The sequence below is a fragment of the Lissotriton vulgaris genome, chromosome 10, assembly GCF_964263255.1.
Source record: "Lissotriton vulgaris chromosome 10, aLisVul1.2, whole genome shotgun sequence".
Lineage (NCBI taxonomy): Eukaryota > Metazoa > Chordata > Amphibia > Caudata > Salamandridae > Lissotriton > Lissotriton vulgaris.
The window spans coordinates 447,268,466-447,280,880 of NC_141698.1; positions in this window are offsets into that span (position 1 = coordinate 447,268,466).

Here is a 12,415-nt window from a genome sequence, read left to right on the forward strand (position 1 = left end):
AGCAGATTAGCACAGGAGAAATTAACAGGGAGTTAAATAAGGAGGTGGGTTTTAGAGAGCAGCAGATCAGCACAGAAGAGAACAGGGAGTGAAAGAAGGAGGTGGGTGGAAGAGAACAGCAGATCAGCACAGGAAGAGAACAGGGAGTTAAAGAAGGAGGTGGGTGGAAGAGAGGAGCCGATCAGCACAGGAGAAGAGAACAGGGAGTTAAGTAAGGAATCGGGTGAAAGAGAACAACATATTAGCACAGGAGAAATGAACAGGGAGTTAAAGAAGGAGGCAGGTTTTAGAGAGCAGCAGATCAGGACAGGTGAAGAGAACAGGGAGTTAAAGAAGGAGGTGGGTGGAAGAGAACAGCAGATCAGCACAGGAGAAGAGAATAGGGAGTTAAAGAAGGAGGTGGGGTGGAAGAGAGCAGCAGATCAGCACAGGAGAAGAGAACAGGGAGTTAAAGAAGGAGGCGGGTGGAAGAGAACAACAGATCGGCACAGGAGAAGAGAAGAGAACAGGGAGTTAGAGAATGAGGCGGTGTAATGGAGCAGTAGATTAGTACGGGAGAATAGAAGAGAACAGGGAATTAGAGAAGGAGGTGGGTGGAAGAGAGCATCAGATCAGCACAGCAAAAGAGAACAGGGAGTTAAAGAAGGAGGTGGGGCGGAAGAGAGCAGCAGATCTGCACAGGAGAAGAGAAGAGAACAGTGAGTTAGAGAATGAGGTGAGGTGGAAGAGAGCAGCAGATTAGCACAGCAGAAGAGAACAGTGAGCTAAAGAAGGAGGCTGGGTGGAATAGAATAGCATATCAGCACAGGAGAAGAGAGCAGGGAGTTACAGAAGGAGGTGGTGTAGAAAAACAGCAGATCAGTAGAGGAGAAGAGAACAGGAGGAGGCATCGCCATCGTCCATAAGAACACCATCCGCATCACAACTAGCTCCGACGATAACCTCGCAGCCGCCGAACAACTTCACTTCCAGATCCACACAGACCCCAAGACCACACTCAGAGGCACCCTCATCTACAGGCCACCAGGACCCCGCACACAATTCAACGAAGACATCACTGACTTCATCAGCCCACACGCCATCCCCTCAGAGGACTACATTCTACTAGGAGACCTCAACTTCCACCTGGAAAAGAACAACAACAGCAACACCACCACCCTTCTGGACAACCTCGCCAATCTCGGACTCAAACAACTTGTCGACACCCCCACTCACTGTGCCGGGCACACGCTTGACCCAATTTTCACCTCCAGCAAGCACATCTCCTTCAATCACACCACAGCTCTCCATTGGACGGACCACAGCTGCGTTCACTTCAACTACAAAAAGACCACGACCCACAACCACCCACAACCAATTCCCCACAGAAACTGGAACAAAATTACCACCGACCAGCTCTTCTCATCGCTTCACCAAAACCCTCCTGCCAAATCATCAGACCCAAACCAAGCAGCTACCAACCTCACACAATGGATCACCTACAGCGTTGACGAATTAGCACCGTTGAAAAACCATCAAATCAAGCAAGGTAGCAAAAAAGCCCCCTGGTTCAATGATGACCTTAAGAAATCCAAGAAGATCTGTCGCACCCTCGAGAAAGCCTGGCGAAAAAACCCAACCACTGACAACTTGGCCACCTTCAAGAACGCCACCTGAAAACACCACCAACTGATCCAATCCACCAAGAAATCAGCATTCAAGGATCGACTCGACAACAACGCCCAGAACAGCAAGGAACTATTCAACATAGTCAAACAGTTTACCAACCCCACCGCCGGCACCAACGACATCACTCCCTCCTAAGTCCTCTGCGACTCTCTAGCCTCGTTCTTCCACAACAAAATCGCTGACATACATAACAGCTTTGGCGACCAGTCCACCCCACCCACCTCCGAACTAAAACCCCCCTCCAACAACCTTTGCGCCTGGAACCCAATCGCCACTGAAGATACCATCCGCTTGATGAACTCCATCCACTCCGGATCGCCAACCGACCCATGTCCCCACCACATTTTCAACAAAACAGACTCCATTATCGCACCCCACCTCCGAGACGTCATCAACTGCTCCCTCAACTCCGCTACCTTCCCGGAAAGCTGGAAACACGCCGAACTCAGTGCCCTCCTGAAGAAACCCACAGCAGACCCCACTGAAGTTAAGAACTACCGCCCCATTTCGCTCCTCCCATTCCCTGCCAAAGTCATCGAGAAAGCCGTCAACAGTCAGCTCGCCGCCTTCCTCGAATCCAACAAATCCCTCGACCCATCTCAGTCCGGCTTCCGAGCCAAACACAGCACCGAGACCGCCCTCATCGCAGCAACAGAAGACATTCGAACTCTACTGGACAACGGAGAAACAGCTGCCCTCATCCTACTTGACCTCTCCGCAGCCTTCGACACTGTCTGTCATAGCACCCTTATACAACGCCTCAGCAACGTCGGAATACAAGGAAAAGCATTGGACTGGATCATCTCGTTCCTCGCCGGAAGAACCCAGAGAGTCCGCCTCCCCCCTTTCAAATCGGAAGCCACTGAAGTCATCTGCGGCGTTCCACAAGGATCATCACTCAGTCCCACCCTCTTCAACGTATACATGAGTCCCCTCGCATCCATCGCGCGCCAACACAACCTCAACATTATCTCCTACGCAGACGACACCCAGCTAATCCTCTCCCTCACCAAAGACCCAAACACCGCCAAAACCATCCTACACGAAGGGATGAAAGAAGTAGCCGAGTGGATGAAGAACAGCCGTCTTAAACTGAATTCGGACAAAACGGAAGTCCTCATCTTATAACCATCCCCCTCCGCATGGGACGACTCATGGTGGCCACCGGCCCTGGGAAACGCACCCAAACCAACAGACCAAGCACGTAACCTGGGCTTCATCCTGGACTCCTCCCTCTCGATGACCAAACAAGTCAACGCCGTCTCATCATCATGCTTCAACATCCTACGTATGCTCAAAAAAATCTTCCGTTGGATCCCCACCGAAACAAGAAAGACGGTCACCCATGCACTGGTCACAAGCGGACTGGACTACGGAAACACCCTTTACGCCGGTACCACAGCTAAACTACAGAAAAAACTCCAACGCATCCAAAACGCTTCAGCCAGACTCATCCTAGACATCCCCCGCCAAGCTCACATTTCCGGGCACCTGAAAGACCTCCACTGGCTCCCCGTCAACAAGAGAATAACGTTCCGTCTCCTCACCCACGCACACAAAGCCCTCTACGACCTAGGACCCGAATACCTCAACACGCGCCTGTCCTTTTACACCCCCACCCGCCAACTACGATCGTCCAATCAAGCCCTCGCCGCAATCCCTCACATCCAAAGATCCACCATGGGGGAAGATCCTTCTCCTACTTAGCGGCAAAGACCTGGAATTCTCTCCCCACCCACCTCCGCCTTACTCAGAACCACCTCTCCTTCAGAAAACAACTTAAAACTTGGATATTTAATAAGTAAAGCACCCCCCCTCCCTCAAGCGCCTTGAGACCCTCTGGGTGAGTAGTGCGCTATACAAATTTAAACTTGACTTGACTATAGTTGTAGTTTGCAGGTGGATTTGGAGGGTGCGTTTGGATTTGGAGGGTGGATTTGGAGGCTGGAGTTGTAGTTGGAGGCCAACTCGGGGAGATCGTTCGTGCTCGGGGTTGGCTCACCAGCTTGGTCCAGATGACTGGAGTCGGGGTCGCTGCTTTCACCGGGAAAGAGGTCAAGACCCTCCATCTGCTCGCTACCCTCTGGTTCAGCGGGAACGGAGGAAGGTAATTCGGTAGTCACCTCCTCGGGGGTGGCCGCCCGGGCCGCCATGGACCGGGTGGTCACGCAGGCCCACTCGGGTAGGCCCACCATCTCGAGGTGAGTCTTGCGCTCTACTTGTTTCCAGGGGGAGCTCTCTAGATCGTTACCGAGGAGACAGTCCACGGGCATTTCGGTGCGGACTGCAACTCGCAACTCTCCGGAGACGCCCTCCCACTCGAATGGGACCTGAGCTATCTTACAGGTGCGGACGGAATTGTCCGCGGAGATCACTCTGCAGGAGGCACGGGGTACTATTTGGTCTGGGGTGACGAGGTGTTCTTTCACAGCCGTGATACTGGCCCCGGTATCTCGTGGGCTCCTATGCGGAACCCGTTGACAGTCACCTGCTATCAGTACTTCTCGGTGTTGTCTGGTAGGAAGGTTCCGGGGACCATTTCTCTATCCCCCAGGGAGACTAAGGTCATGCTGCTGGTTCCCACCCCTCAGGATCCTCTATCTCCTCTTCTTCTTCTAGGGCTACGTTGGCGAGGTGGCGCGCAGGGGAACCTGCAGCAGGGGTTTTCTTGAGCAGGGGGCAGTTGGGGTCCTTGGCGTAGTGCCCTGTTTGGTTGCATCGGTAGCAGGCTGTGGCTATTATGGGTCCTGATCTAACAGGAGGGAATCCGGCCCTGGCGTCTGGCGGGGGGTCCCTGGCTGGTTCCTAGGGGGACTGCGAGGAGGCCCTGTCTGGGGAACCCGCTGCCTATTCTGATTCCCCCCTCCCCTCTGCTGTGGCTTTTCTTGCTCGTTTCGGTTGGAGTCTCCTACTGGGTTTCGTGGGACTCTGGTGTTCACCCATCGATCAGCTTCGACTGCCAACTTCCTGGGGCTGGCCATCTTGCTATCAAGAAGGTGCTGTCTCAGCTCTACGAAGCAGTTGTTTGATAGATGTTCATAGGCGACGAGGTCCACCAGACCTTCGAAGGTGGTCACGTTGCTGCCCTTGATCCACCCGTCCAAAGCTCGGCTATAGAAATTCACATATTCCACCCATGTGGTGCCGGGTATCTTCTTGCAGTCTCGAAATCTCTGCCTGTACATTTCGGGGGTGAGCCCATAGCGAGTCATGAGGGCATCCTTCATGTGGGTGTAAGAGTTCACTACGGCGGAGGGCAGATCCAGCAGGGTGTCTCTCCCTTTGCTGAGGAAGCGGCCCCATAATCCGGCCCCCCAATCCTTCTCAAGTACTCAGTGGGCGGTCATGGCGACCTCGTATGCTTTGAACCACTGCTGGATATCGTCGTTCTTGTAGTATTTCTTCACCACCTCCTTGGGGATGTGTACTTTCGGTTCGACCGGGGGAGCAGGGTCTCTGTTCCCCAGGGGTCGGTTCTCTTCGTTCCGGGCTTTAATCTCGAGCTCCTTTAGGCTTCACTCATGCTCGAGCTGGAGCTTCTTCCCCTCGTGCTCCCGCTGGAGCTTCTTTTCCTCTAGCTCCCGCTGGAGCTTCTTTTCTTCCAGCTCCCGCTGGAGCTTCTTGTCTTCCAATTCCCCTTGCAGCCGTAACTGCTCGATGGCCAGTTTCTGTTTTGCCAGTTTGAGTTCATCTTCAATTTTAAGTCGGGCCAGTTCCAACTCGTTGTTCCGGTTGCGTTCCCGGTCTGCCAGTTCTTCCACCGACAGACCTCTCTCCGTGTGGGCAGCTCGTGGTAGGGAGTCGGCTCCCTCTTCCCTCGGGCCATCAGTTTCGGTCAGCGGCTCTTCCTCTCCACTGTTTCCTTCAGTCGTGGGGAGAGGGGCCCCGGCTTCTACCCAGGCCGTCAGGGCCTTCTGGAAGTCGTCTTTAGTGCTCAACCCAGTGGTAGCGATGCGGAAATCTTTACAGAATTGTTCTAATTCTTTGTGGGTGTATTCTTCCAGCTTTTCCTTCTGAAATGCGTTTTTTTCATTGGTTCCGATGAGACTCATGGTTGGTCTTGTTCGGGTGGTGCGTCAGTCGCTTTACTGTACGTTTCTAGGCGTAGGCTCTTATCCCACCGCTGCCACCAATGTTAGAAGGGGCGATCCCAGAGGTCGGGTTAAGTCTACCCAGCTCCTCCGTGACCCACCTCTCCCACCAATAATGCCGAGCCTTATGAGAGATCTCCACCGGGGAAGACCTCAGGTAGTGAATCGTACACACGAGGACCACACCACACTTATGAACAGACACAACACCGAGGGATAAGTTATCAACTTATTTATATTCACGAAGGAAGCAATATCACACTTAGGTACAATGATTGAGGGACCGCAGAGAGTCTCAAGTCTTTAGGGATGGGGTAGCGGGACAGTCTGAGGGTCGTAACCCAGCACGTGGCGTACCCTGCGCACAGCTCTCAATCCTTGAGCCGGGGGGATACGGAAGATGGTAATTGCACTGGAGACCCTACTCACTTGAGGATAGTCTCTTCGGGAGGGTGAATTCACTAGTCCCGCCGGACTAGAATGTTCCTTGAGCTGCAACAGCATCAGCAGGGCTCGCTCTGTAGGAGGTTCCGGAGGAGCCGCGACCACGTCAGTGTAATGATTTCCAAGCAGGTTCCGCAGGAGCATCAGGAATCCGAAGAATATTCCACAGCTTTCCCCTACGGCCTTTCGACTCTATCAAACACTAGAGTAACGAATGGCTCGCAAGGGGAAAACAGGGAGACAAAACAAGGAAAGGTGGGGGGAGAAAACAAGATCTTGATGGAGTTCTTCGGAATGGATGTATGGCAACTCAGAATGGACACTTGGCAACAGGTGGGCTGTAAGGAAAGGAAAATACACAATCTATTTAGATCAAACACAATACATAAATATAACCTGTCTATTTATGTATATGACTACTACATACCACATTTGTTTTGTCTATGTCGTAGAACTGGTATGTGGGATAATGGTAGGAATTCGTCTTGAGCTGTTACAGAAAAATAACAGTAAGCACTTTTTTCTGACCTCGTACACATAAATATAAAATATCTGATTAGTTAACTTCTCACTCTGTATGTGGTAGAAGACTACTGGACAACATCCACTATTCTGATAACACTGAGCTGATGCCAGCACCATTGAACGTTGCATGAAGATCTAAGAAACAAAACATACACTCAGATGTCTATTATGATCACAACATAAATCAATATATATGTAGGCAGCGCAGTGCGCTGTTACTGTGATTCTAAGTCGTGAAGTTCGTAATCTGTGTCCCAATCTGGTCCACGCAAGAACCCCAGAACACCTGTGAGGCTTGACAAAGAATAAGTAAAAATGATGACGTGATCAATGGGGATTTAGCATAATGTGAAGGGATGACATGAAGGGAAATATGATGCCCAGCCGGATGGCGGAGAACAAGCCCAGCCGCCGGGCGGAGCACCTGAAATGAGGAGTAAGGATGCGGAGCAGGGAGGGAACCTAACTAAACTAAGATACCCCAGTGTGCCCAGCCGGGCGGCGGAGACTCAGCCCGGCCGCCGGGCGAAGCAACTCAGGAATGAGGAAAGGACGGAGTAATGAGCCCGGCCGGCGGGCGGAGCAACAAACACGAGACAAGGAAAAATGTTGAGCCCAGCGGGATGACGGGGAAAAACCCGGCCGCCGGGCGGGACTCCAAAGAATGGTAAGCGTTCTCGTCACAGGGCAAACGTAACGAGACACCAGGGGATGCCAGGGAAATAGACGTCCGTTAATCTCCGTGATACAGCGGGGGGGAAAGAAAGCCGAAGCTCGCACGCAAGCGTGAGGGCTGGAACACTTCCACCGCGTAACCGGAAACAGATCAGCAAAACAGGAAGACAGGCACTTGGAAAACAGGACGGATCATAAGAATCAATGGAGCTAGACGCAAGAACGTAAAGCGTCGCTCCAAGAGTCATGATGTCTTAAATAGTGTTCTACTTAAAGGGGCAGTGTGTAGGGAACCTCGGGGCATGACAGTCAGCAGGGCTCCGATGTTTCAGTTCCAAGAACGAGCCGCAACAGCGTCAGCAGGGCTCAGAGAGTTCCGTAGATGTCTTCAAGGTTCAAGCTCGAGCCGCGACGAGGTCAGCAGGGCTCCGATGGTTCCGTTCCAAGAACGAGCCGCGACAGCGTCAGCAGGGCTCAAGAGTTCATGAGGTTCAGTCAGCCGTGATCAGATCAGCAGGGCTTTCTTGTCCAAGATACAACTGCCCGCTAGTTCCGGGGCGACCCTTGATATAGTTCAGTGACCCCTTGATGTCCGAACCCTGGCAGGCGGGGGTCCGAGGCTGTGGGGGGCGGTCCGTGGGTGAGGTCCGGTGGTTGGTTCTTTGATCTTTTTGAGGATGCGTCTGGGAATTCCCAGACGCCCAGCAGGTCTGGAGCCATCCCTCGTGGAGGCCAGAGGGGACATCGAAACGGGCCCTCAGGGGGGGGACCAGAGGTGTGAGCGAAACCAGTCTCACAGGGGAGGCCGGAGGTGCCATCGAAACTCCTCGCCTTCTCTCACTAGGGTAGCCTTCACCCTCCCAACTGGGGCTAGCGCGTCTGGAGCCTACGCTATGCTGGGGCAGGGGTCAGGTTAGGCCCACGGCATCAGGGATCTCGGGAAGGGAAATATGGCTGCCGATAGGCCTATGGGGCCTTGCGGGTCTGGGGCGTGCGGGCTGGAAGGGTGGCCGGGGACAGGCCGATACGGACAATGGGCATTGGGTCGGACATGGGTAGGGCAACTAGGGAGTCCCTATGTACGGAGCTGGGTTGATGGGGAGCTGATTCGCGAGGGGAACCACGCCACGAGGCCGGGTCCAACAGAGTGTGTGTGTGTGAGAGAGAGTGTGTGTGAGAGAGAGTGTGTGTGAGAGAGAGTGTGTGTGAGAGAGAGAGTGTGTGTGAGAGAGAGTGTGTGAGAGAGTGTGAGCGAGTGCGAGAGAGAGAGTGTGTGAGAGAGAGTGTGAGAGAGAGTGTGTGTGTGTGTGTGTGTGAGAGAGAGTGTGTGTGAGAGAGAGTGTGTGTGTGAGAGAGAGTGTGTGAGAGAGTGAGTGTGTGTGAGAGAGAGTGAGTGCGTGTGAGAGAGTGTGTGTGTGTGAGAGAGTGAGTGTGTGTGAGAGAGTGAGTGTGTGTGAGAGAGTAAGTGTGTGTGAGAGTGTGTGTGAGAGAGAGTGTGTGTGAGAGAGTGTGTATGTAAGAGAGTGTGTGTGTGTGAGAGAGTGTGTGTGAGAGAGTGTGTGTGAGAGAGAGAGAGTGTGTGTGAGAGAGTGAGTGTGAGAGAGAGTGTGTGTGAGAGAGAGAGTGTGTGTGAGAGAGAGTGTGTGTGTGTGTGAGAGAGAGCGTGTGTGTGAGAGAGTGAGTGTGAGAGAGAGTGTGTGTTGGAAGGGGTGACCCCAGGGGTCAGGATGTACTCTCCCGACCACCCCAGAATCCTCCACTCCCACAAATACTGCAGAGTCTTATCGTGCGATCCCCGCCGGGGAGGACTCTATGATCTTACACACTTAGCTCACACCACACTTATGAATGGACACCACACCGTGGATCTTGAGTAAGTACGTTCTTTATCACAGGTAAAAGGAATCAATATTTACAATGATCGACGGATCATAAAGTCTTGGTTGGAAGGAATAGGGAAGCGGGACAGTCTCAATAGTAGGCCAGTACGTCACGTACCCTGCGCACAGCCCTCAATCCTCGGGCCAGGGGGATACGGAAGTTGGAAGTGGTACTGACTGTTCTACTCACTTCGGGTCGAGTCAGGTCGTGTTGGTAGCGTCGATGGTCCAGCCGGACCAGAGTACTCCTCAAGCCGCTGCGAGGTCAGCAGGGCTCAATCCGGAGTGCACAGAAGTACTGTTAGTTCGCGGGGAGCCGCGACTGCGTCAGCAGGGCTCAGGATGTTCAGCAAAGTCCTTAGAGTTCCAAGGATGAGCCACGACGAGGTCAGCAGGGCTTTGTGATCTTAGTTCCTTCTTTACGAGGGTGAGCCGCAACAGCGTCAGCAGGGCTCGTAGGGTGCAAAGTTCGGTCTCCCCTCAAGGTCAGCCGCGATCAGATCAGCAGGGCTTTCTTGTCCCGGATACAACTGCCCGCTAGTTCTGGGGCGGGCCTTCATATAATCCAGTAGCCCTTTGATGTCCTGACCCTCGCAGGAGGCGACCTCGTGGTCCGGGTCGGGTCGGCAGCGTCTCCCGTCGGTTGGCCTCTTTGATGCTTAAGGAGATGCGTCCTGGGATTCCCAGACGCCCATCAAGGTCTGGAGCCAACTCTCCGGGAGGCCAGAGGTGTGATCGAAACCAGCCCCCAGGGGCAGGCCAGAGGTGCGAGAGAAACCAGTCTCTCGGGAGGAGGCCGGAGATGCTATGGAGTTCTTTGATCCTGGGTACTTCGAGGGCCCTTACCCCCCAGCCGGGTCATGGCGCGTCTGCCGCCTAAACTTCTCTGGGGCCGGGGTCGGCCAAGGGCTGCAGAGCCAGGGATTGCGGGAAGGGAAAATGGCAGCCAGTGGCCTGTTTGGCACTGTTGGAAGGCGGTGACCCCAGGGGTCAAGATGACTCTCCTAACCACCCGGAACCTCCTCTCCCACAATTACTGCAGAGTCTTATCGAGGGGGAGTTCCCACCGGGGAGGACTGATCGTACACACTGTCGACACACCACACTTACGAACGGACACCACACCGTGAATCTTTATCAAGTATGAACTTTATCAAGATAAAAGTAGGGAGCAATACACAGCGATCGAGGGATCGCGAAAGTTTCGTAAGAAGGGAACGGGGAAGCGGGACAGTCTTAGAGGGCCAGCGGGCACGCCACGCACCCTGCGCACAGTTCTCAATCCTCGAACTGGGGGGTACGGGGGCCGCCAATGGGACTTGCTGTCTTACTCACTTCGGTTTCAGATGGTCGTGAGGGTAGCGTCGGTGGTCCAGCCGGACCAGAGAGTTCTTCAAGCCGCGACGAGGTCAGCAGGGCTTGGTCAGGAGTACTTCGTCGTACTCGTGGTCAGGTGGAGCCGCGACAACGTCCGCAGGGCTCGGGATGGTAGCAAGAGTTTCTCGTTCTCGAGAGTGGGCCGCGACGAGGTCAGCAGGGCTCCGATGGTTCAGGTCTTACTCTTCGGGAGGGAGCCGCGACAGCGTCAGCAGGGCTCCGATGGTAGCAAGAGTTTCTCGTTCTCGAGAGTGGGCCGTGACGAGGTCAGCAGGGCTCCGATGGTTCAGGTCTTACTCTTCGGGAGGGAGCCGCGACAGCGTCAGCAGGGCTCCGATGGTTCAGTTCTGTAGATTCGAGGATGGGCCGCGACGACGTCAGCAGGGCTCGGTGGGTCAGAGTCTGTTCTCCTCAAGGTCAGCCGCGATCAGATCAGCAGGGCTTTCTTGTCCAAGATACAACTGCCGACTAGATGGAAGGGGGGCTGTCTTATAGTCCAAGAGCTCTTTGATGTCCGGACCCTTAGAGGTAGGAGGCCGGAGGTCCGATGGCCAGGCGCCTGATTGTCTGGCGGCGGTGTCTGTGATGCTTTTGGACCATGCGTCCAGGGAATCCCAGACGCTCATCAAGGTCTGGAGCCAGCTCACTAGGAAGCCAAGAGGTGCGATCGAAACCAGCCCCCAGGGATGGTTCGGAGGTGTGAGGACATCCAGCTCCTCTGGAGGGGGCCGGAGGTGTGACGGAAGCCTTGGTTTCGGGTACTTGGTGAGTCGTTCACCCCCCTGGGCGAGTCGGGCGCGCATGCCTAGCTGCAGCCGGGAACGGCCAGGGGCTGCTGAAAGGGAAGAAGGTGGCCGGCAGACCGGGGTGGCCAAACATGGAGTCGGCTGGTCACGTGCAGGGTTGCAGGCACGTGGTCTGGAGGTCGTTTCAGGACCGATGTAGGAGTCTCGTGTATAGTTCTGGTTGGACGGAAATTAGGTCTGTCCGTCGTTCTGGGTTATGGGGAGGGTCAGCGAGGGCCACGCCACGAGGCCGGGTCCAACAGGCAATAATGGTGACCGGTGGCCACGGGTAGGGATGTAGGGACGGGGCACCCGGCATCAGGTCAGAGCATGCGGGGAGTGTGGGGTAGAGCTCTGGGCGGACCGAGGACAGGCCGACCAGTGATTCTCGGGGTGCAGGGCTGCGTGCAGGGTGCTGAGGATCGGGGGGGAACCACGCCACGAGGCCAGGTCCAACAGTGTGTGTGTGAGAGAAAGAGCGTGTGTGAGAGAGAGTGTGTGTGTGAGAGCGAGAGAGTGTGTGTGAGAGAGAGAGTGTGTGTGTGAGAGAGAGTGTGTGTGAGAGAGAGAGTGTGTGAGAGAGAGTGTGTGAGAGAGAGAGTGTGTGAGAGAGAGAGTGTGCGTGTGAGCGAGTGCGAGAGAGTGTGTGAGAGAGAGTGTGTGTGTGAGAGAGAGTGTGTGTGAGAGAGTGTATGTGAGAGAGAGAGTGTGTGTGTGAGAGAGAGAGTGTGTGTGTGAGAGAGTGTGTGTGAGAGAGAGTGTGTGTGTGAGAGAGAGAGTGTGAGAGAGTGAGTAGTGTGTGTGAGAGAGAGGGAGTGTGTGTGAGAGAGAGTGAGTGAGTGTGTGTGAGAGTGAGTGTGTGTGTGTGAGTGTGTGTGTTTGTGTGTGTGTGTGTGTGTGTGTGTGTGTGTAAGAAAGAGGGCACTTCCTTACACTTGACCGAGAGCAGCCACCAACCGACGGCCTCGTA